At 37.1% G+C, this 25193-nt stretch overlaps 1 long non-coding RNA gene across 3 annotated transcripts in view; it reads left to right on the top strand.

Moving 5' to 3' along the window:
* Positions 1–25193, top strand: part of LOC102792925 (uncharacterized) — a 118775-nt gene that overhangs the window by 44095 nt on the left and 49487 nt on the right. For 2 of the 3 annotated variants that reach the window (XR_004843416.2, XR_436673.3), the window contains exons 3-4: positions 11720–11764; positions 20038–20150. This is a non-coding gene — a long non-coding RNA (uncharacterized LOC102792925). Of the gene's footprint in view, positions 1–11719; positions 11765–20037; positions 20151–24169; positions 24246–25193 lie in introns of all 3 variants that reach the window. The other variant, XR_004843415.2, reaches the window with a different exon arrangement.

Raw genomic sequence — 25193 nt, 5'->3', positions numbered from 1 at the left:
TTGCCAACCATTAATTTCTTACTGCAGCCAAAAGGGACTGTTCTTCTGTCTTCTGTAAAGACAGACGAGGGTGTCATCGGAAAAAAAAAATACACCTATCTATCTCTCTCTCTCTCTCTACATATATATGTATATATATCTTCAATTCATTAAAGATGCCGAGCAAACCGTGCGTAAGCAACTTTAACAAACCTGCTTGCACCTGTGGCCTATAAATCACAGAAAAACTTGATGGTGGCCTATAGCCTCAGAGCAAAATAGAAAGGCAGTCTCTCAGAAGATTAAAGCCAGGCAGCAGGTATTACTTGGCTGACTCAATAGTGTGTTGATGAATGAAGCCAAACGTGCAGCTCGGGAGTGTGTTGAAGCCGCGGTAAAAAAGGTGGGGGAAAAAAAGAAGAGACTATAAAATTCACCACAGGATCAAAACATAATGTAATGTTAATTGTACCTACCACTTACAATAGCAAAATACGGTAAAGATCAAATCAACAAGTCTAGAAAGCTATGACTGGATTATTTTTTAAATGATTTAACGTAATGTAAATTTCCTGTAAAGATTCTAATGGAGGGCTACAGTCTGGCAGAGAAGACACATACTATACAATAAATCAGTCTTTTTGTTACTAAGTCAGCCAATTATTCATGTCTGAAAGTTACTACAAAGCCACCACTGTTTGCTTTTTAGGTTTGTTTTCAAGAAAGGCTAGAATGAGCAAACGCCCCTGCCTTTAAGGCTGAAGAAACTCTTTCGAAAGCCTACTGATTAAAGCCAGACCTGCCTAGCGCTCAGCAGTTTTCATCTGAATCAACTGGTTTGTTGGACAAGGGTCCAACATATAGTCATTATACTGTCATTAGATAAATTGACATTCACTTAGTGATCTCGAAGCTTTAGTAAGAAACACTTTGCAAAGTTGGTTGTGTCAATTTTAAGCCTGCAAGAAAGATGAAAGGTGAAAGATGGCCACAAAAAAGTCCATGCTCCTCACAAGGAGCTTTTGTCCAAGACAAAAATTCTCATAATTTTTTGATGCCATCCACATTCACTTTTGCATGTTTGCACAATGAAGCATTATATTCACAAAAAGCTTCAGGCTGGTTTGGCATCATTTCACAATCATTAGTTTATCTACATTTACTAGTCACATAAGTTTTCCTCAAAAAAGGATGTTGTGAAACGATGACTCAACATGTCATAGCGAGGGTGGGTTTACTGCTGACAGGAAAACTACCTGTCTATTAATAAATGTCTCACAATGACTTGTCTTGTATATAACGTCTGAGTAGTCATTGTCTTACTTTTCCTCCACGTCTGAGTTAATTGCTCATCATAGCGTTAAGTGGATCATTTTATTTTAATGGTCAGATTAAAAGCTAGCAAAGTTTTTGATGTGACAGCTGACAGGCTGACCCGTGTGAAAAGTAGCTTGTTAGTATTTCCCAACTATTTTTTTTAAGCTGTGAATTGCCAAATCACTGGGGTACACCCTCACTACTCGAATGGGAAAAAACAGAGTGTGTTTGATACAAAAGTGCAAAATCATGCAGCTGATTGTGACAATTTTGCTGGTACTCATTTTGCATCAGTACGAGAAACATTTGCATTTGTTTTAGTTGATTCATTTCTTGCTAATGTCTAATTGTAATTCCCTGGTGAGTAACTCCACTACTAAGATGCTGGCTGTTTTTGCTTTATGCACTTGCTCTTGAAACCATAATTGCAGATGACATTTTTTGGCTCTGTTACAGTAACTGGTTTTCTATCTGCTTTACCTTAGATAATGTATCACCCAGAAGATAAGACAGGTGGAATTTAAGCATGGATGCACGAAAAACCTGAGCTATCTATAAATGTTTGAGTCCAATTTTAGCCGTGCTATCTTACTTAAAGCTGATGTTGCTGTTACCCAACACCATGTTGACAAAAAAAGGTTTTAAGGCTTGCACTGAAAGGTTGAGAAGCTCTTCTGTAGGAATATCAAAACCTCTAAAGTGCACTGATGTGTCAGTATCGCTTTGAACTCATTCTCAGTTGTCAGATAAAATGAAGCAAATGTAAGATTGTTTTTTCAGTTCTGACAGCTCGACTACGTTTCTTGGACTGCCGCAGTTGTATTACAACCACAGTGAAGAAAAATGTCAATGGGCTATGTCATATTTGCAAATTGTAGGAAACCAGCAAATCACACGAAATCTGACTAAATATGTATTAACACATAAACATGCAACAAAAATAAGCTTAATAAGGTGTTTTTTGTTTTGTTTGCTTGTGTGCTTAAAATCTATTTGACAAAATCTTCATTGTTGTCAGATTTTATCCTCAAGCTTTTAGATTAACTTGAAATTATTCTCAGAACTCAACTTAAATGTTTGGCCTGTTAAGTAACATTGTTATGGTGACAGAGTCTGTCACTTGTTTTACTGTATGGGCTTCATACTGAATAGAGACAGATAAGCAAAACATTTTTAAAAGACTAGTCACTGTCTTATCAACATTAGGTCCCAACCATTGTTTGTTTGTGTGTGACTCTGTGTGCGTGAGACCTTTCCCACTTGTGGTTGCCTTCTCTCCTAGACCGTAGGAGGCCTGCAGTCTTTCACATCAGGACAGCTAGACGTCTGCATGCCACCAACACACAGAGACACACTTGTGTACACACACACACACACACACACACACACACACACACACACACACACACACACACACACACACACACACACACACACACAAACACACACTGTTCTGTGATGTACAGTCTGATAAACAGACAAGAGGAGAAAAAAAAGTGCTAAGATGTAAGGGCACACTATAAGTCAAATAGTCAGTTTACCTCCCACCTGCCCAGATAAAATCAGCTTGTTATTGTTAAAAGATGCAGCAACATGTTTAAAGTGTAAATACTGAAGGGATGTTTGAGGGGGGAAAACCTGCTGTGCACAGATTTAAAGTTTCTGCAGTAGCAGTTTTGTAGATGATGTAGCATTTTGCATTTTTATGCATAAATTTGCTTAAAGTTCTAATGTGGTGTACAGAGAGGCAGGTAGACTGCCATAAAGGAGACACATGCAAGTTATATATGTTTAAAAAAGCCCCCACACACTCAAACAAAACAACAATACATAAACCCACATAAAGTGTCACTGGTTTGATTCTTGCAAAGGCTTTAAACTACATTGCCTGGGCTCCGTACTAGCTTTGATCTAAACACTTTATTATTTATTACTATAATTATCAGGATGCTGGCTTGTTGTTTTTAGTTGTTTTTTTAAGCATGGTTCCATTTCTATCCCTGTGTGGAAGAGTAGTTAAATATGAAGCAAAGGTGGGAAAATTTATGGGTCTCAAAATTAATATAATTTATCTTGTACAATGTACTGATCAAAATTCTTGGCAAGCCATCAAATAGACTGAGAGAAAATCTGTACTTTGTATCTTTTTACATTAAATGTAGATTGCTTCCACTTTCTGGCATGTCAAATTTGTTTCTGACCATGTTTTGTAACTTCTTTAATAGAAAACATCTGGTTGTTTGGTTTTTGTCCTTAAAAATACAAATGTAGCTTAGTTAAAAGTAGACAGAGTGTTCTGGAGATGGGAGAGACCTGACTGTAGTTAGTCAGTTCCTGATTGTTTGTGAGCGCTGAGTCAGAGAATTTCTCGAGATGAAATTCTGCACTTTGAGCAAAGAGTTCTTGGGAATGATGTTGTGGCAGATTTGATAGAGTTGGGTATTTTAGGCTCTTGTACCTTATGAAATTTGTTATAACTCTAAATAAACTAAGGAGAATTAAAGAGACCGGCCTCATTGTTTCAGAACATTTAAACTTTGCATTTAGGAAGAGAGTGGGAGTCAGTGGTGCACAAGACTTTAGGCTTCATTGCACTTGGAAACAGCAGGTAGTTTTGTTTTCTCTTGGATTTTTTTTTAATTCTTTGCATTTTAATGAAATACACAGTGAATTTTAGGTTTCACTATGGATTGTATCGCTTGTCATATGTCAAAACTAAGTTTGTACTCGTAAGAAAGAACATAACGTTTTGTTATAAAACACATTTTAAGCGTTTGTTTGATTGACCAACCATCCCAAACCGCTGATTAGTCACTTTTCATATTCTTAAGACGAAGCAAAGAAGCACATTTACACAGCATCTAATGTTAGATGTTTGGATAATTCTTTTTTTTCCCGTCACTGTCATATGATTGATTAAATGTGACAGGAAGTTAGATTTCTCAAATTCTTGCCAGGATGGAGTATGCCTCAGCTGATAGTGGCAGACGTGACCTATGTTTGACGTCAGCCTTACGTGCCAGTCAGACAGGTGGGTTTGGTTACTCCAGACGGCTACTGGTTTATCTACTCCGGCAGTCTGCAGGCAGGGAGTTGTTGGTTTATCTACTCAAAAGACCAAAGTGCAGATTGTTCTGCATCACTAAAACTACCAGAAAGATGTTTAATTGCTCTACTGAATGACACGAGACATTGTTTTGTTTCCTGCAGTGGTCAGAGTTTTCTGAGTCTTTCTGATTACATATGAGTCCTTACATGCTAACTAAACACTTAAGAGGTTAGACTGAGTTTAAACTGAGTTTAAACTGAGTTTTTTTTTTTTTTTGCATGAATCTACACAAAGATGATTTAAAACCAATGAATAGATATGAAGTCTTAAGAACTAGTCAACTATGCATGTGATCCATCTAATGGACGTGTGTCTTTTACATAATTTCTCTAAAGGTGTCCGTTTCAGCTTTCTCTCATGAACTGGCAACAGCGTAGAACAAAACAGGATATTACTTATTGTGCCGATCACATGGTCAGCAGACATTTGAATGGAGTTTTGCTATGCTTGTTATGTCCCATTGTTGCTTGTTGCTGGGGAGCACTTCCCAGTAGAATGACCAGTGACGTGTTAAACTGCTCGTTCAGAGTTCAGCAAGCAGGTGCTTAAACGTACAGGTTGTCAGGCATTTCTTGTGTGGCCCGTTCAAAGGTTGCTGCATCACACTGAAAGTTCAGCATCCTTGAAAACCTCCAGTATGCTATGTAAAATTCTTTATTCATATTTGCACACATGATAGTGGTTTAATAAACTTGCATCGACTTCCCCTGATTCACTTCCCCTCAATGTGGGATACTTGAGTGACCTTCCATAACTCAAACAGATATCTGTGTTAGTCATCAGCATGATAGTAAGAGACTGAATGTCAAGGGAGACGCAGTCCATTGTAATCACTCATCATTTTGTCTGCACAGTCAAAATTAATAAAAAAAAAACAGAAAAGAAGTCTTCAGCTTCGTGGGTTTCTTTCTTGTGAATTATTTTAAGTAGTCAATCATCATGCTCAGTGGAGCAGAGGACCCTGAACACAGCATATGGGCTCTTAAAGTGCAAGGGAAGGGCGTTTAATTCTGAATCTTCTGCTGCCAGCAGACCACCTGGTTGCTAGTTACTCGATTATAAAGTGTAGTGGGGAATTATTAGTCAGCACAGCTGCAGCACAAAGCAAATAAATGCAATGTGTTTCCCTTGATTCGTACATTTATTCTTACATTATGCATTCACTATACTGTGTCTGAAATTAATCTGGCTTATTTTATAAATCCATTTAACTGCTTTATGTGGTGTTGTTCATGCTAGCTCTAGCGTGGCTCATGGGAACCCTTCAAAAGAACAGAGACATTAATAATGTTATTAACAACTGTGCTAAAGTAAAACATGAATAATTATCTAAATATGTCCCGCTGCTGCTATGTTTTCCCTGCAGGAGAGGTTACAGATGTTGGCAAATGCTTTAATATAACATATGCAATTGTGCCTGCAATAATACTATTGTTTTATAAACCATTTTACACTTGAATACTATTGGAGAATGCTAATGGAGACTTACAGGAGGCCTGAGGTGTTGCTAAAATCAGGGGGGTTCACGAGTTTTGTTGTCACGTCTGTGTGGAACAGTTCAGCAAATAATTTTAGGTACGTCACATTTTGACAGTCATTCATACATTTATTCAGTCACTGGTAGTTGCCCGGGTCAACCTCAGACCATCTGTGTTTAAACATACAGAGCACACGCGCTCATAGTGGTACTTTTTGAGCCGGGGGAGAGTTTTACTCATTCACTTTCTCCACATAGTTTTTCCGAGCTTGACTTTCTCTACGTCGTATTTTACGCCAGCTGCAGGCAGGCAGGTTGTGTTATTAGTCACAGTGAGTAAAATTCAAACCGCTTGATTTAATCCTTTAATACCAGGCTTCACTGCGAGCGAATTTAAAGAATGAATTGGTATCGTTCAAAACGAACAGGGTAACAAACGCAGTTTATTATATTTATAGAAATAATGTAGCCTATATGTTCATGCAGCAGGATGTTTGTTCTTGAAACAGTTCGTGTGGAGGTGTGTGAGGCCTAGTCATAGGGTTTTTCTCCTCACCACTTCACAGTACTTTCAGCAGATGGCGGTGTGTCGTTTTGACATCTCATTTCAAAATGGAGATGGCTGTTTTGAGGCCATAGCTCTCCCAGGCTCTGTTCTGTGTGCAACCTCCCACATCCCTGCTCTGTCAACTGAGAGATAGGTATACACGCACCACAATGTAACCCACGTGTCTTTCTGTGTTACTTTTTTCTTGTTTTTTTTCCCTCTTTCATACCGTTTTATTTTCTTTCACTTTTCTCATGTTTCTGGTTTAAAGAAACATGATGTGTGCAAACACTCTTTGCGCACCAAAGGGTGAAAAGTAGATTTTTCTCTTTTCCTCCGCCTGCTGTGAAACTGAATCAAAAAGAGAACTACTTTGATCGGTGAGGCATTAAAGGTGACATGATTCAGACTGAACCCACGTTTTAGAAACTAATGCTTCATAGTGAAATGTAAAGTATGACTAGTAAATGTGTTGCAGAATTTATGACAAACCTTTTTTTTTTCTTTAATAGATAGATCAAAAGCTTCCCACATTTCTTTTGAATATAATTTTACCTGTTTCAAATTGTTAAGTCACCAGTCTTCTTTTTTACTTTCGTTTTTGTTTCTCATTTTTTTCTGTGTATCATGGCAGGCTAAAATATCAGTGACACTCGAATGTAGGGAAGTAAAGTTCCTAGAGGCAAAAATGCATTTTTGCTAAATTTAATTTGTTTATTTAAAGGCAGAAATTATTAGATTGCTCTTATTTATGGAAGCTCTTTATTTCGGTCACAACTCCCTTTCTGCTTCTTTTTTGTATTTTTTTTTCTCGTATACTTTTCCCCTCTTTCAAAACATCTGCGACAGAGAGAGAGAGGAAAAGCAGATTTCAGCGACTGTTGTCTCATCCTCGCAGCTTCCTTTTGAGTTTTTGAAACACACACCGCGCCTGATCGCTTCAAAGCTTAGCCTCAACGTCTTCTCTTTTGCTCTCTGACTAATTTTGATAGTAAATGATGCAGCGTAAAGCTGGTCTGTCTCTCCTTTATATTTTTAGGCGACGTAGTCATGCTGGATTATGTCATGTTTATCAGGTGTCTTTTGTGAAATAGGTCGGGGGGATGATCGTCTCCAGCAATAGCTATTTACATCACACGAAGGCAAACTTGGTCTCTGCCGTCTGGGGAAAAATTGTCCACCTCAAATCTGATTTGACTGTGTGTTCACGGTTTTAGTCTGACGCTAGAAAATTGTAGTCGAAGGCTGGCTGCTCTTTTTGTCATAGGCCCCTGAATGCTACTCCGTGTCCCTGAGTGTGAAAGGCAAGTTAAATTGTCAATGTTGTTGTACAAGAGTATGCTAAGTAATTATATAAATCTGGACGTGAGCACAGCGTGTGGTTTATTTGCTTCGTGTTTGTGTTTTTTAATAAATAAAACGACCAGTAATAGTGAAACTCTGAATCAGAATGAGATTACTTTGATCGATGATTCTTTAAAGGTGACATATAAACTCTTGAACTGTGGGTGGAGTGGTGTTAAATGTTGGCAAACGGTTCTTTTTTTTTGTTAGGTCCAAACTACATTTATGAAAGTGTGCCTCCACTAAGGGATGTTTCATCTGTCACGAGGAAACAAAGGGTTCCTGTGCTGAAACAGTCAGTATTTTATCGAGTGTTTATGTAACTATTAAATTCCAGTTTTGACATTTAAATTATTGTTTATGAACAAATTGAACAATATAAATTATACAATATGAGCACTGCCACACTCTTATCTCTAAAATGATAGGTCATATTGAAAGTGAAGCAGATATTGAGACACTAACGTGACCTTTTATTTATGTCGAATATGTTTTTCGAGTATATCTATGTCAGTTTCAAAATGGTCAAAACTAACATGTGAGCCGTAACCTGTGACTGATTGTGAGTTAATTGGTGTCACACTTGTTTTCTTCTTATAAATAAATCCATAAGTCATTCTGAAACTATGATGCTTTGGAGTGATAATATTACCAGAGCATCAGGGGAAATTTGCCTTGTGAATGTTCGGTTCGCTGCCTGCCCACTCAGTTTCGACTGGAAACAAAAAAAAAATCTTTTAACCTTTTCAGCAACAACAAATGCATGCTTAAAAAAAGAAGAGAAAAAGAAAAAAAGAGTGAAAATGAGGGAGGCTGAATATTGTCAGTTGTGTTTAGCTTCTTTTTTTTTTTTTTTTTGGACTGTTGACAATCAGATCAGTAAAAATCCTGCTGGTGATGATCCAGCAGAATTATGACTCGTGCCAGAGTCAGTTTGACACACTATTTTTCACCTTTCTCTTTGTGTTTTTCCCCATTTTTAAATATATTTTTTTATTACACGTCTCATGTCACCCATGTCTGATTATTTCTTTCTGGTTTATGACTGAGACAAGTAGTTTCAAAATGAGACCGTTTTATGGCACGTTCTGCACATACAATTTTGATCATATTTAATTTTACTGGCGACCCAGTTGTTAACTGCAGTTTCATTGGAACAACAATTCAGAATTTTTTTGTCCCTCTAGAGTAGTTTAAATTTGAGTTGACTGCTCGTGCTACTTATATTTGCCTGTGCTGATTACTCAAATGCAGAAAAAAACATTGTAATCATTTTATGAAAATTTGTTTTATATTTATCATAAATATCCACCTTTTCCTTATAACCCTTTTGTGCTTAAATTGTATTGTGATGTAGTTTTAAGATGAAAAAAAATATTTGACAACTGCCAGGTTGTTGATTACTTCTGACAGCTGGTGAGTTAGTTGCTCCTTTTGCTGACTTCAATCTCTTATCTTAATTATAACCTTAATCATTTGCTGCAGAGTTTGCTGCAGGGAGTTTTCATATAGTGCTCCCACACAGTGGTTAGTTTAAGATATTAAATGTCAGAGTCTGTATGAAAAGTTTCTCTGGTCTAAAATGAGACAATAATTAAATATAAACATGTTTATGGTTTCAGACAAGCAGTGTTGCATGCTCAGTGTCCGTGGGTGGCATCACTTTGTTGCCATCAGTAACTGTTTGACTAATCAGTCGCTAATTTGTTCCGTGTATGTGTCGTGTGTGTGAGTGTGTGTGTCTGTTTGCACAGCTACCATATGTATTGATCTCTGTGCACACATGATCAGTAGACATACACCGATTAGTGCATATCTGAGGTCGTATACATTAGCAGTGAATATTTATATGTACGTGTATGTGCACAGTACACTCCTCCTTTGTTAATATATCTGCAGATCTGTGTTTATACTGTTTGTGCGTTTGTGGCTGCTTTTCTTTTTTGTTTGTTTTTTTTGTGGAGGGTGGGGGATGGGACTGGGGTCTCTGAATTAGTGTACACCAGCTCTCTGGTATTTTTTATGACTTTTTAAATACAGTGTGTGTGTTTTGTTTTGTATACACAGTCATTTCTCTAATTCTTTTGTCTTTTTATGTCTCTTAGTATCTGTCCTTGCCGAGATTAATATACATTTGCATCTGTGTGTGAAGTAATTGTTGTAATTGAATGCGCGTAAAATCTGTACTAATTATTTATAACTACATATTGTATAAAACTACATATTTGCACCGTGACTGGGCAAATATGTAGTTTTATTTCAGCATGTGTAGTTGTTTTTGTTTATGTCAACATAGTGTGTGCATAGCTATGTGTATATATTTTCTTCTATTGTCTGCATGTTTGTCTGTTTTCATTGCTCAGTGCACATATAATACTGAAGGGTGTGTGAGTGCATCCACACATTTTTGTTTTGTGCCATTGTAAAGCTACATGCAGTATTTGTGCATATTTGTTGTACAACATACTTAGAAGCACATACATCTATATGTGTTTCTAAGTATGCATGTGTCTTCATATAAGGGCAGTTATCTATGTTATTATGCCACCGTGTGTTGCTCTAAGCATGTGCTTCAGATTTTTTTCAGTGTTTATATTTTTAGCCTGCACATATGGTGTGTGCATATTATCATGTCTGTCTATATGTGCACTACATGTGCGTACATTACAACTTATGTAAAATTAGTACTCCTGCTATACCCAAGACATTGATGTGCTGTTGCAAGTGTGTGTGTGTGTGTGTGTGTACTTTTTACAAACTGTCAACATAAAAATGAAAATCATAACAGCAACAACAGCAGACAATAGTATGCTTCCTGTGTATATGCGTTTGTGAATGTGTATGTTGGCTGATAGTAGAGCAGCTGTGTTTGTGTTAATTAACAGGTTAACAGGTTTTGTAGCTTTCTCAATATGTTTGCATGTACAGTATAGTAAGTAAGTATACTAATAATAATTATACTGTTGTCTATGTGGACATACGACAGTTTTGTTTTTGTTATGTTAAGTGAATTTCTGCCTTAGTTGTAAATACAAATACATACAGCTCTATGTGTGCCCATGTTTTTGTCCGTGTGTGTTTATATGTGGCACTTGCTATCATCCATAAGTTTCTAGAGTACATGATTTTAGGAAAATATAATGTTAACATGTGTTACTTCTGGCTTTTTGCAGATAAGGATTAATAATATTTTAATAGAAAAGCCTGCAGAAAGTAATGGATACAACAAACACACTAAAATCAGTGGATTTGAACACAGTTCTTAACATTACAAACTGTTAATGTTTGTGTCAGTACACCTGGCAACAAAATAATATTTTTATTAGACTTTCAATGCTGTTAAAGGATTATCAGTCTGTAACACGTGTCAAATGAAGATTCTTATACATCTATCGATATATCGATAGATATATAGATATAGTGTCAAAAATGCTGTGAACCACATTACTCCCTCTACAGTCAGATTTGAAGCTGCTGTATTGCACAGCCCTATCAACTGAAATTATCAAAGCCCCCACAACGTTTAAAATAATAGCTTCTAGCCCTGAAGAAAACATTCCTAGACTTGAGGATTTGTAAATTTGAACTCTTGACCCTTACAGTGACAGGATCTTATCCCACGACGAAGCATTTTTATTCTGATGGGTGCGATCTTTCCCATTATACTCCAACTCATAGGCCTCTAGGGGGTCACTGAATGGTTTCAGTAATAGATTTAAATCATATGGTTTGGCCTTCATTTGAACAACTGTGTAAGATTTTCGGACTGAACAACATCATAAAAACATCAAATAAGGCAATAGGTTGGAAAAATGATGTTCAGCCCTCAAGTAGAGTTCCAAATAGTTGGTAAATCCATGCCAAGGTCCACTGAAGCTCTTGTAGCAGGATCTGGTGGTTCAAAATTACCTCCTGACTAATTTTAATTTGTCTCTTTGTCATGCAGGACTGTCCATGAGGTCTGGGGTCAGCTTACTTACACACCTTTTAGGTCAGTTGATGCTTTACTCTGTGTGAGTATTAATGCATGTGTGAGTATTAGCAGTTTCAATGTGTACAGTGGCCTGCGTGTGTGGGCTGCAGAGTGCACGTATATATTTGCATGCACGTGGACGTGTGAAAGGGTTTGTTCCCTCTTCTCGCTGCTCATCGTTTGGCCCAGCTGACATTTAAACATTCAAATCAGAGACTGTTTATCGTTGTTTGAGGGCCATGAGAAGATTTCATGTTTTGTTTTAGATAATCACTAGAGTCGCTTTATGTAAAGACTCGGTCTCTTACTGTAAGATCTACTTAAGAGATGCTGACGTCAAACAAAGGCTTCACATCTGCCAGAAGTCAACTTTTCAGGAACTAAGAGAGGCTTGTTTTTAGCTTCACCACCATGTTGTTGAGTCTTTTTTTTTTTTAACTATCAAACTCGTGTTTTTTATAGCTCTTTAAAATTACTTCATGTTGTGTATGTGTGGTTTTTATTATTATTTTTTAATTTCTTTTTTTTCTATTTGGGTTCTGCAGAGGCAAGGTCCTCTTAACTGCACATGCAAGACTATCTCGCAAATACCTTTGAATTAGAAACATATTTCAGATTTCTGCCTTTACTTTTCATATACATTTTGTTGCAAGAGGAGGGATTTGATGAGGCTGACGAGGAGGAAATTGTATCTGTGTCAACAAAACACAAGACTTACACAATATTTTGAAAATGGCATTTTCAACACTTTTTTGATATTGTATTTCCTATAATATGCAATGATGCTGGCTGTCAGCATTTTATATGAAGACCTTGTTAGAGCTGCGTTATTTAGATGCTCTTTGTGAGGCCTTTGAAAGTTTTGTGTGTGATAAAATAAAGATTTTTATTTTTATATCAACATTTTATGACCAAAATATGCCGCAGATCGCTGAGTCTTAAGGCATCAACACTTCACATCCTGAGGTAAACACTATGACAAAGGCCTGTGTTGATATATTAAACAATGATATCTATTCAGCTATTGCCAATTTCAGCTGCCTGAAATTTACTTTACCAGTTATTATGAATAAGTCAAATGTTCTTTTACTTTGATGAAGTAGTCTGCGCAACTACACCGCTGCCACTTGTTTTTAAAAAATGACTATATGAAGGATATAAAAAATTCACATATAATATTATCTGTTTCCAAGCCCTTATTGTGTAATCTGTATAGGTGTGTCTTTGGGCAAGTTCAGCCTCTTGAAACTGAAATTCAAATGACACTCTCAGATAGTTATCTTTTCATGTCTGGATTTCACCTCCTGTTCACAATATAACAAACATCTACATGACACTCTTGCAGTTTCAAGTTATCAGTGGTATACTTCAGGCTGGCTGTACTGATACTGATTATAGCAGCATGATCTAGTTTTGTTTGTCAGAGTACCATAGTACCATTTTCACTACGGCTGTGTTTACGTTGGGTTCATTCGGTTGTAGCACTATGATATCTGTATCATTTGAATAGTGGGTGTCAACGTTTTTTAGTATTTCAAAGCCCTTACACCGTCCTAACTGACACACGGCACCTGTATGACCCACTTGTCTATAAGTGCAGATCATTAAAGCTAAAAGAAATCTTGGGACGCAGCAATGATGTAGGAACTGCAGAGTTTGTTTTTTTTTTTAATCAAATTGTATCCTATTCAGCTTTTTTTTTAGGAGTTTTAACTATTCTCTAGAGCGTGCAACCATGTTCCCTTTTTAAAAAAAAAATGCTTAACGCTTTTACAATTAACACTATAAATGTAGGAACAATTACCTGCACCTTCATTCTGGTAAAGTAAATAGCTGTCATAGTAAAATCAATACTTATTTCACTTCTATTTTCCTTAACCTCTTCCATGGCATGCATTTTTAATTTCTCTTTGATATTTGGGCATATTGGGACCCGATGAATGTAAAAACAAAGAATTACCAGATTGTTGTTTCTGAGAAAAATGAGATCCACATATGAAGCTATTTGTTTAAAATTTTGATAGAACAGTGGCAGTATAATGTCCTCGTAAGTGGATATCAGGCCCTTGTAGAGCAAAAGTTAGTATTTTGGTCTTGACAGCCCAAAATGGGATGTCCACATACGTGGACGCCAGGTCCCAGGAGGTTAAATAAGTGTTTTATGTGTGTATCACTAACAGCTAAATGCAAACCACCAGTAACTACCTCAGTATTCATTACCCATCACCATAGTATCATTTTTATTAAGGAATTCATTATATTAGTTACTAGCTGACGTACTGATCATTTCTCTACAGTAATATGAATCAAAGGGCATTTGCTGACGTACCATATATTGAGCTATAAAAATAGGTCAGCATTCACTATCACTTCTACTCTCGGCTTCAGTCCTCTGTAACTCTAAACCAGCTCTCTGAGTCCACAGTTCCGTGAAGATAATGTTGGCAGCAAATCTGCAGGTAGGGAGCTAAGGTGCAAACAAAAACATTAGCAGCAGAAAGTTTGGAACCACTGCGCTCTTTGAAGTTTTGTTGTGGAAAGTTAAAGATTCCCTTGAATATTAGTCCCAACTTTGGCTTATTCTCAGTGGCTCATCATTGCGTGCTGTTATCGCCATGAAAGGCTTTAGTTCTAGGAACCACTTTGCTATTGTCAACATAGTCTGTGACCTGCATAGGAACCTCAGATAAATGTAAATATGCCACAGTACAGCATATACTGAGAACTGAAACGTATTGATTCTGGATTTTCCCTGTGCTCCGCTGCCTGAGTCACTCACTGATATTAAACCTCTCACTTCCTTTTTGAAGCCGCTTTGTTTACCAGCCAACATGCTATTTTTACAGGAGGCCTCTGTTTGCTCGCAGAATCGGTTTACTATTGAAAACAATGTGTTCTCTTAAGTGCGTATTTTGTTTAGAACAGCACAAATACCATTGTAACCTCTCATCTTATACTAGAAGTGCATCAGCGGAAAGACGTACTTGAAGCAGTAATTAAGGCTGGAAACTCTACTTCATCCCAGGCCACTCTGTTTGCACAAAAACAACCAAACAAACAAAATTCAGGCAGGTAATGCTCACAAAATTTTTAAGTTTGGCCATATTGCTTCAGAATCTATAGAAAATGAGAAAAACAAAACAATAATAATCAGTCAGTAATTAATTAACATTTAATTCAACACGTGAGTGAACAAGAAAAGTTAGTTGCCATAACTATTTGAAAGTAGGTCAATAGAAGCATTACTGAAGTAATTATGATTTTATGTGTGTTTATAAAGTTATCAGTAACTCATTTGGAGTTAAAATGATTATTCACAATACAATCATTTGTTAGCAACACCCTTAGTAGTGAGGTGCAATTTATTTGTCCACTATGTACATATGCCAGGAATGTTAGTCCAATTAGTGAATAGAAAATATATGGGACTGACTGGAAGGTATTTATGGGTGTGTTTTTTCCTGTGGATAGTGTGGCAAGAGCACAGAGTTTATCTCGGTGTGTTCTGAGACTCATGCTTGTTTTATTACCACTGTTCACAGCAGGACAAAATGACCCTCGAGCTACGGGGAAATGTCCCAGTAGGCAGTCAGCCACTGCTTGTTACCATCTACAACTAACAGTTTTCTGAGTAAATAGTTCTAAATGCAAGTGAAACCAGACATTACATATTTTTTCAGATGTTGATGGCTGTACCCAAGTACCATCATGCACTGTGTGTCATTTTCAAAGTTAAACTTCCACAAAAAAAGGATGTGCTGCATTTTTGGTCAAGAAAGAGGTCACTGGTAACATGAATCATTCAGCAGTTCTCTCTTCATGGAAAGGAAGCATTAGTATTAGATACACTTTAAAAACACAGTCTTAAAAATATTTTTTAATAATTTGATTTCAGTTCAGTTAGATTTATTTAGTGCGAAATTCACAACTGTAGTCACCGCAAGCCTAAAGATTGAGGAGAATCCCCAGGAATCAGGTGATTCCCCTATGCGCAAGCACTTGCCCACAATGGGGAAAAAAAGAGCTCTTTTAACGGGAAGAGGCCTCTTGCAGAACCAGGCTCAGGGAGGGGCGGCCATCTGCTGTAACTTGTTGGGGGATGAAGGGGAAAGAAGAGAGAAAAAGGAGGGCATAGAGAGATCACAAAAACACAAACAAGGATTAACAAACGGTGTGATAAATGTTAAATGATAGAGTCGATAAATGTTAGTGCTACCTAGACAAACTAAAAAAAGGAATGATGAGATAATGCTATCGCACTTTTGAACATTTTGATGATGCTAATTAACTTTAAGGAGAAACTCTGAGGCCTTTTTCAAATTTATTCATTTTTCCGACATGTTTATTTCACCTCTGACTCAACTATGGACCAAGAAATTATTACAAACCACTGGTAGCTTTCTGTAGTGAAATATTAGAAGGGCCTTCTGCATTTGATTAGATATTTTCACAATACTCGACCTGTACTGGTTCAAAAATGAGCTCTCATCTTCTTCTTTCGGCTACTCTTTTTAGGGGTCTTTGATTTGGCAAAGATTTGATCCTGGATGCCCTTCCTGACAAAACTCTCCCCATTTGTCCAGGCTTGGGATTGATACTAGGAATACACTAACTTGAGGTCCCCCTGTGGCTGGCTTATTTTAACAGCAAAAATATTATATTTAAATTTGGCCTGGGAGCTAAAAGTGAAATATTGTGAATATGTTTACTTTAAGTCTTGTGATTACAAAGCAAAGCAATGAAAAGGATCATGTCTGATGCCTCTCATTCACTTCTGTGAAATCAGGATGAATTCCCACTTTTCTGCTTTTTGGCTTAAAATAACTGTTATTATGTACATTCGATTTGCTCAGCATTTCACTGATATCTGCTTTGGATCCAGCATGGAAGGTGTTTGTGCCGTTGACAAAAAAACACCTCCGGCCAACTCTGATCGAGTTCACAAATTTCTTGGAGACCTGGTTAGATCTCCGTGATGGGATTATCCACCAAAACAGGTTTTACAAGATGAGCATTACTGTTATGCTTGCAAAAATTTGTTTGTGAAAGGTCAGTGAAAGACTTTGATCGTACAGATCTGCAGATTGTGCTTAGTGACTCATTTAGCTGCATAGTGAATGCCACCAATTATGGTTCATTATCTTGGATAACATTTTTACTGATGGTTGACTAAGTGTCTTTTTGATGTGGGGGAGTCAAAACTTAAAATTCAGAAGTTTATAATGAGCTAATGTGTCGATTATTTATCCTATCCTTTATTTTTCATTCTATAAAGCATCAGATAATATTTGGAAAGACTTTCATGAGCTGGTATCTTGTAGTTATAACTATTTTCACCTCTGTTTATTATTGTAATTGCAGCTTCAGATCAATGGGAGTTGGTTTATTGTTTTAAAGAGATACTGGTGGAGGTATAGCATACAAATGTGGAGCAGCTGAACTCGCCAAGCTCAGAGCCTTTTGGAAATTTGAAGTTTTTATATTTGTTGAGTGTTCCAATCTGGTGTGCTAACTTTAGCTACTGCTTTGCCTGCATATAAAAACGATCTGCTCATGTTAGCGTAGGAGGGCATGAGAACTCTTCACTTTTGGTGTGAGGGCTGGACAGGAGTGCTCTTGGGTGCAGTTGATATCGTTAAACCACAATGTGTTGTTTTTCTGTTACTTTCGGTGTTAAATGTGGACTATTTAAGCTGTGGGTGTGGACGATTTGAAAGGCTGAAAGGGGTCTCAGTATGTAAGCTAATAAGTAATGGAATATTTTTTCTGCATCATGAGTTACATTTTTTACAATGTGTGCTGGTGATGAGTAAAGCACACATTGTAAAAAGTTTATTCCTCTATTGACTTCATTTTTTTTTTTTATTTAGCACCAAATCACAACAACAGTCGCCTCAAGGCACTTTATATAGTAAGTTAGACCCTACAATAATGCATACAGAGAAAAACCCAATAATCATATGAGCCCCTATGAGCAAGCACTTTGGCGACCGTGGGAAGGAAAAACTCCCTTTTAACAGGAAGAAGCCTCTGGCAGAACCAGGCTCAGTGCTAAAATGTATATAGAACACTATTAGCAGCGATTCAGCTGATGATCTTGAAAGGAAAACTAATAATGCAGATTAGATATTTAAAGCTTTATTTTGGGGCATTTAGCCTTTATTTTGGACAGGGCAGACAGGAATAAGTGGGAGAAGGAGAGCAGAAGAATGTAACGCAAGAAATAGTCCAGGGCAGAATTGAATCCAGGCCCCTGCATTAGTCTTTGAGCATATGGGTTACCTGCTCAAAAATCTCTGCTATCCCAAAACCCCATAGATTACATTTTATTCATTTAGGTTTTGTCAATTATCATCTGTAAATAGACAGCTTAGCTTTGTAAATAATAGCATGCTTGTTTCTACAGTCATGGCCTTCCAGCACTGGAAACACAGATGATTCATGCCTGTAAATATGATTTAGTCCAACTTTTTTGGGTCAGATTTTCTGCAAAAGCATCAAATAAAAACCTCGGTGGTCCTGTGAATTCAGAATAAGGAGTCAGGTTTGCTGGGGTTGTACTGCTGCAGTGTAGTTAGAGGAGCTCTGGTGTGTGTGAGTGTGTGTAAAAAAAACAAATTTAAAAAATCCTAACAACCACTCATCATCTAGTGTGCTGCATATTCTGCAACTAGTCATTTTAAATCTCTAAGTACAAAAAGAATTCATCAGTGATTCAGTGCAGTATTTCTGCTATGAATTCTCGAGGGAAAACTGTGTCCTACTGTTGAAAATGTCACCACGTAAGGCCAAAACAAAGGAGGAACAGGATACAAAAGGATATAAATAGCGCTCCAAAGTTTTTAAATAATTCCTTTATAAATGAAAGATAGGAAGATATGAATATTAAAAGTTGACCGCCCACATCTGAGCTTCTTTCACCTTCTCTTTGTCTCTCACACATAAGCAGGCTTCATGTTTAGTTAAAACACACCCACACAAAAAGGGCTTTTTGCATCTGTCTGCTGTGTGTGGGATGACTTTTCAGACATGGTCTCATGTGTCAAACAATGCACTGACATGTGAATGGTGAGAAACTAAGTCAGAAGACTGTTGGCACAAAATGTTAAACCCGGGTTCCTATCACTTTCTCTCTGACCCATGTAGGAAGGTTAAGTGGTTAGAGATTGTTGTTTGTTTTAAATGAAAAAAAAACAAACCTTTGTGTGATTTGGTGTGTGAGTTACTGGAACATCTCTAAAACTTGTGTACTATTTTCAGAGAAAGTCAGGTAGTTGGATCCAAGTGTGCGTGGTTTTCTGGAAATTATTTTTTATAAAGATTTTATACGTGTATATTTTTTTTGGTACTCTGTCATCAGTTACTGCACCCATCACCCATGTACAGTGTTATTGGAACATGCATGCTTCACCTAATTATGAAACGATGTGTACTCATCCGGCATCTTTCAGTGGTTAAAATGTGAGAGACGATAAATTCCAGCAGTGAGGGCATCCTGGCGTCGCTCCAGAAAGTTTTAATTGCGCGTAGCAATGAAGACAGCGTCATTTCAGTTTTCCGTGACAAATTTGCACGTAAATAATGGGTGCTTTGCACATGACAAATGCACGCGGCTCTTTCTGTACGGAAACTGTGTTTCTGAATTAAAACTGTGCCGTGTGTGTGCTTATACCTCCGCATAAACTTTGCACCATTCATACAGAGACGTTTATGAGTCAGCTGAAAGGACTGTAATATCATATTGCACCCTACAAAACGATAACATCAAAGAATTTGGGCAACATATTATTTAAGCTTTAATATTTTAAATGTTGCAAAATAAATCACGTTGTAAACATGGAACAGACTAAATATTTTTTATAACAATTCTGCTAGTATGATTGTATAATTGTGCATAATGGTGGTATATTGGCTTCTTGGATGGTTTAGTGTTGCTATGGTATATTACCGATGCTAGATTAAGGACAAAACTGACATAATTTTTGTCCAGACAATTATATTCGGTGTATTTACATTAAAAAGCATATGTGTCACAGCAAATGCACACTTTAGAAGAAAACCTAGCGGCACTGAGATTCCAGAATTCCTAAGAACTTGGAAAAAACAAATGAGAAAACTAAATTAAGACATTTGTTTTATATTTAAACATCATTAAAAAGGAAACATACCGATGTCTTTGTCTTACAGTTTGAGACTCTTTAGATAATATATCTGCTTGTTTTGAAAGCCGTGTTTCCAGGACTCAATTCTTTGAGGTGATATGCTAAAGTGGGGATTTTTTTATTTTGCAGGTCTAAGACGCAGGATTGAGAAACAGTTTCACCGCAGGACTATCAGACTGGTTTCCACCACATTCACCCATCCTGACAAGCGGTGGGGAAACCACCCCAGCAAAGCTCATCTGGTAGGAGTGCACACATTTGTAAACTACTGTACTTGGCAGTCTGATTAGTGCCTTGTTGAAGATATCAAATATGTTTATCTGATTTTAATCCTTCGCTATTCCTACTGTGTGTTGGCAATGCATATTACACGCATGGATTATATAGTTGCGAGTGTAGTCAAGATCAAACATGGGAAACTCCTGACCCTAAGTTAAAGTGATTTATACACCTACCTGACATTACCCTATTTTGTCGAAGTCTGCTCATCTCCAGCTCGCAGTTGCAGACAATGTGAGCACTAGAGCTAGGAGTAATTTCATTTCATCTCACCAGTTCTGTGATATTGTTATATTTTGCCTAAATTAGCAAAAGCTGTAGTTCATTAGTCATTTAGGGTATCAAAAGTCCTCCAACAATGTCTCTCAGTTTCTGTATGCAGATTACAGCAGGGCAATGCAGTGATTCCTTCTGTGTGTGCTTTTGAGCAACACCAAACCTTATCTCTAGTGCCTGCTGATATTCTATTTCAACAAACTCCTGCATAGAGTTTAAAATAGTGCAAATACAGTGTGGAGCAGAGAGCCTGTGTGCCTTCTTCAAGACGGGCTGAAAAAAATTATAGTACGACCAACATAAATCTGCTTTCTTCACACTAAGCAAAGGGACAAAACACATCCAGTACTGTGTATAATATGAAAAATTAAACGTATGGAGAAACATTAAAGAAATTATGTTACTCCATCTGTATTTTAGTCAATTCGACGTTTCTGGTGGACTGTTAGTGGGACTGCAGCAGCTCAGATTAATTAACTAAAGTGGACTCTGTTCATTCATCAGCGTGTTAATGGTCAATATTGTAAACGTCAAGGTGTCAGATGGAGGGACAAAAAAAATGCAACTCTCGCAGTATGTGTGTAAAATACATCTGTGTGTTTTCATAGAGACTATCTGGAAACCGAGGCAGTCTCTGTGACATAAATATGAAACTGGTAATAATTTTAAGGAATATTTCCAAAAAAGGTGAAAGTTGAATCGAAAAAAAAGAGCAGCAAGTAAGAAAAACTACAAATTTATTTGAGATCGTATAATAAGTTTCTTTGTAGTGCCAAATGTAAGTAAACCTATTTGTCAAAGAAAGGGAAAAAATGTCTTTCTGGAACTCCCATAAACACAACTGATTATAAAACTGTGATTATTTGTGCTAGATTACTGTGATTTGTCCCACCAGCCACAACACGTTTGCACCTTTATCACAGTAATTTTAAGTGTGATTAAGTGGGGAGTGTGTGACAATAGCAGCTCATTTTTTCCTGACAGTTTGTTGGAAGGATTGCATAAGGAAGCATAACATATCAAGTATAAGAGGCTTGCTTGTAGATTTTAATCTCATGTCTCTTACAAAGACTGTTGGCAAAACTGCTAAATTGGTTACCGCAGTCAAAAACAAATGCAAGAATAGATAATCACATCTGAAAATGAATAAAGGGCACTTTACATATTAAGGTAAAGATCTAGAGAGAAGTCCAGTTTTGTGACCACGAGATAAATGTCCTTAGTTTTGCAAACCATTCCATGATAGCTGGATAACGTTCTGTTGGATGGAGACCCTGCCTTGTGCTCACTTCACTCACCTTGGATCATAAAGACAGAAATACAAGACAAGGAAGGAAATACAAACAAGATTGCTTTGCAACTACGTCAAGTAGTAATTAGGCTGTCGCATTTGGGGGAACAGTGTTATTGTGTCCAAAGTTATAGTATGGCATAAGTTTAACTGTACTGTTAATCGGAGGTCTAACAATGGAAAATAGGTGCCAGAAATGGTGCAGCTGTACAATAATCATCTTCCCTGAATATTAATGTGAAATAGCCTGTAAATGATGTTACATTCTGTTAACATAATTTGCATTATTTTAACAGATTTGATTCAACTGCACAGTTGTAGTGAGATCAGCATTAAGTTAGAAATGTTGCTTTAGTCACAATAGTTAGAATAAAGTACACTACACAGAGACCAGTCCCTGGGGTTTGGTCAGTATTGTGTTTTTAATTCTTTTAAATGAAAAGTGAAAATTGAATGCAGACCTGCAAAGCCTTATTCTGACAGCCACATAATTTAATTAGCCAACTCTCTTCAGGGTGAGTGCGTGAGAGCAAGTGTAGTATGATGGTTTCCAGTCTTCACTCTTCCACACGCACAGATGTGCAAACATGGTTGTGTTTGCATCACTTAAGAGGACACTGGCACACTTCCTGGAGACTCGCCCCAACCATAACCACTACTTACCTTAAACCAAGCCTTCTCCCTGAAATTAATTTACATCTACAGGAGACTTATTTTTCCTTACTAATAGTTAGCGGAGTCCCTACATTGTGATTGTGTAAACTGATTTTATGACTCCACAAAATGACTAATGCAAGTATACATGCACCCAATAAGCAAAAAAGTAGCAGATGTTATAGATTTTCCCTCTTGTGCAAAACAGCCTCTATTCCTTCACTTGTTTTGACAGCTGTGTGCATGTGTGTGTGTGTGTGTGCATGACCATATCACAATTTGTGGTAAATGTCCCAACTCTCTCGTTCTGGTCTCTGGCTGAGCCATTTATCTCCACATCCATCTCTCGAGTCAGCAAGTGAACTCCTTTTTCTGTAAAAATGTAAGCGGAAAGCAAGTCCAGTGGAAAATAAATCACTCACTCCTGCTCTATTAGCAGAGTACTTATAGACTCACATAGACATACAGTAATTAAGCGATTGCATTATTTTTGTAGTTTCAACTGGAAAATTATGAAATAAGACATTTACAGTCACTATGCACAAGTGCACAGTCTCATTACAGTATCTCACTAGCCCTTTGTGTAGATATTAAAATATACTTATTAGCTAAAACAAAATGTGACTGACTCTCAGCACTTAAGAAACATATTGTGAAATAAAACCAGGACTAGTTTAATGCAAATAAAATCATAGAAATTATGTTTTTTTTGTTACGTTTTCAATCAATACAAAATAAAAGTGAACATCAAGGACTGTGCTCATGTGTGTGTTGTAAATCAACCAAGCAAACAGGCTTTTTTTTGACAGGATTGTTGTTTTCAAAGCTCTGAGCTGTGTTAAATGTTATGTGGTTTCTCTGCACTGCTGTAGGCGGCTTTTGCTTCATTTGATCACAAGGGATCAGTAAGCCAACTTAAAATGTTGATTTGTTTTGCTCCATGACGATGGGCATCTCTGAGCTCTGAAAGCTTGCCTCATTGCTAGTTTGAATATTAATAGTAGTTTTTCTTCATGTGCTTTCCAGTGTTTGCATATATATATACCTTACTTTATTAACTGCCTATGGTGTGGGTTCTTAGCCAAATTAGACACATTTATTAGGAAGTAAAATTGAGAGATACGGACACAAAAGGAAAACAATTTGCCAGAGAGGACTGACAGGAGGATAACTTATCCACTGCACAAGTTCCTTGTTTTCACCTTTGATCTCCAGCCAATTCATACATCTGGTGTTAAGTACTCTGAAACCTGCTTATCGCTGATGCAGGTTTCCAATTTATCAAAAGTGACAATAAGAGAACAAATCCATTCATCCATCAAGCTGCTTCATCTCCTTCCACCGATAATGAATAGAGTGATTTAACTGAGAAATCCCATGGTATAACCTTTGATCTTTAACCAGTAAGCAATTTGTGTTAACACTCACAGGCTGCACATAATAAATTAAAAGTGAACATCAGTTAGCTTCAGTTGCCCAACCTTCAATCCAAATCTGAAAGTGCAAGAAAATCCCTTCTTCCTTTAGTGTGTCAGCCCTCACAGAAAAAACACAGTATATTTGTTACACTGTAAACACCTAGCTGTCATAGCAGTACTGCAGATGGTGCTGCATACTGGAAAATTATGCGGATTCCTCTTTGGAACATTATGTCCTTGCATCATTTTGTTTTTTCTGTTTTGTTTACAGTTTCTGGACCCTGAATCTTTCTGACTTTAACAAAAAAAAAGTCTAAATAGAACTTATCATTTACATTGACAGTATGCAGCCAGTTATGGCCACCAGTGAATGTCGGCCGTGTCTTGGGAGGCAGATGGGACTGTATGCTAATGAGAAGGTTAGTGCTGAAGTGTCCTTGGGCAAAATACTGAACCCCAAAATTGCCCCCTACATCTGTCTGAGTGTAGGTAAGTTAGAAAGTGCTTAAAGGAAACCACTCCCTATATTGAGAGATACAACGGATGTTACTTTTCTTTCATGAAATATATCAAAACCTAATGAGGTTAGAATTAGAACAATTACACTTGTCTGTCTGGAACAGCTCTTTTAAAAAAACAGCCCCAGAAATGGAATTGCTCAGGAGCTCTCATGACACATTTTTTTTATGTTGCATTTCTGGATTTAGAGCACGTGTCCCTAGATTTCTGTTCTCATCTTGTATTTGATCTGTTTTTGGGGGCCGGTGAGTTCTTTTTTTTCTTCCTTTCACAGGATTTATTTATTTCTGTTATTTCTTTGCAGTTTACTTCTCTTTGGCTATCTTGGTTTAAAAGCAAAGACTAAATTAGTACAGATACATTTCTTTTTATCTTCCAAGATCATGAATAACAGGCAGAGAAAAGCTGTTGCACTTCAGTTCTCACTGTAAATGGAACTTAGTCTTCATATGCAACAAAACTGCACAAATTTCCTGCTCTTTTTGTCAAAAACACAAAAAAAGCTTTAAGCTTTGCTAAAATTCATCTTCCTTGAAAGAGAGAGAGCTACAGCTCCATACAAGGTGTATGGAAAAGAGCACAAAGTCTGAAGAGGTTAAAGCTCCAGCAGTGCTTTTAATATAAAGAACAGCTTCTGTGCATTTCGGCTTAATCGAGCACTGACATTGTTCTTTAAAAGTAAAATAACTTGTATCCTAAGACAATTCTGTTATGGCTCCTGGGTCATTGACTCAGAATTTTGAGATTGTTCTCTTATTTCAGTTAAGATTTTTCTTATCTATGATATCCAGTGTGCTTATAATTATGTTTGGATTTTGTGCTTGAGTTCTAGTTTCCTGAATAGAATA

This window comes from Neolamprologus brichardi, chromosome 13 (assembly GCF_056152115.1).
Source record: "Neolamprologus brichardi isolate AB-2024 chromosome 13, ASM5615211v1, whole genome shotgun sequence".
Taxonomy (NCBI): domain Eukaryota; kingdom Metazoa; phylum Chordata; class Actinopteri; order Cichliformes; family Cichlidae; genus Neolamprologus; species Neolamprologus brichardi.
The sequence above is the reverse complement of the archived record's forward strand: the minus strand, read 5'-3'. Positions and strand labels throughout refer to the sequence as shown.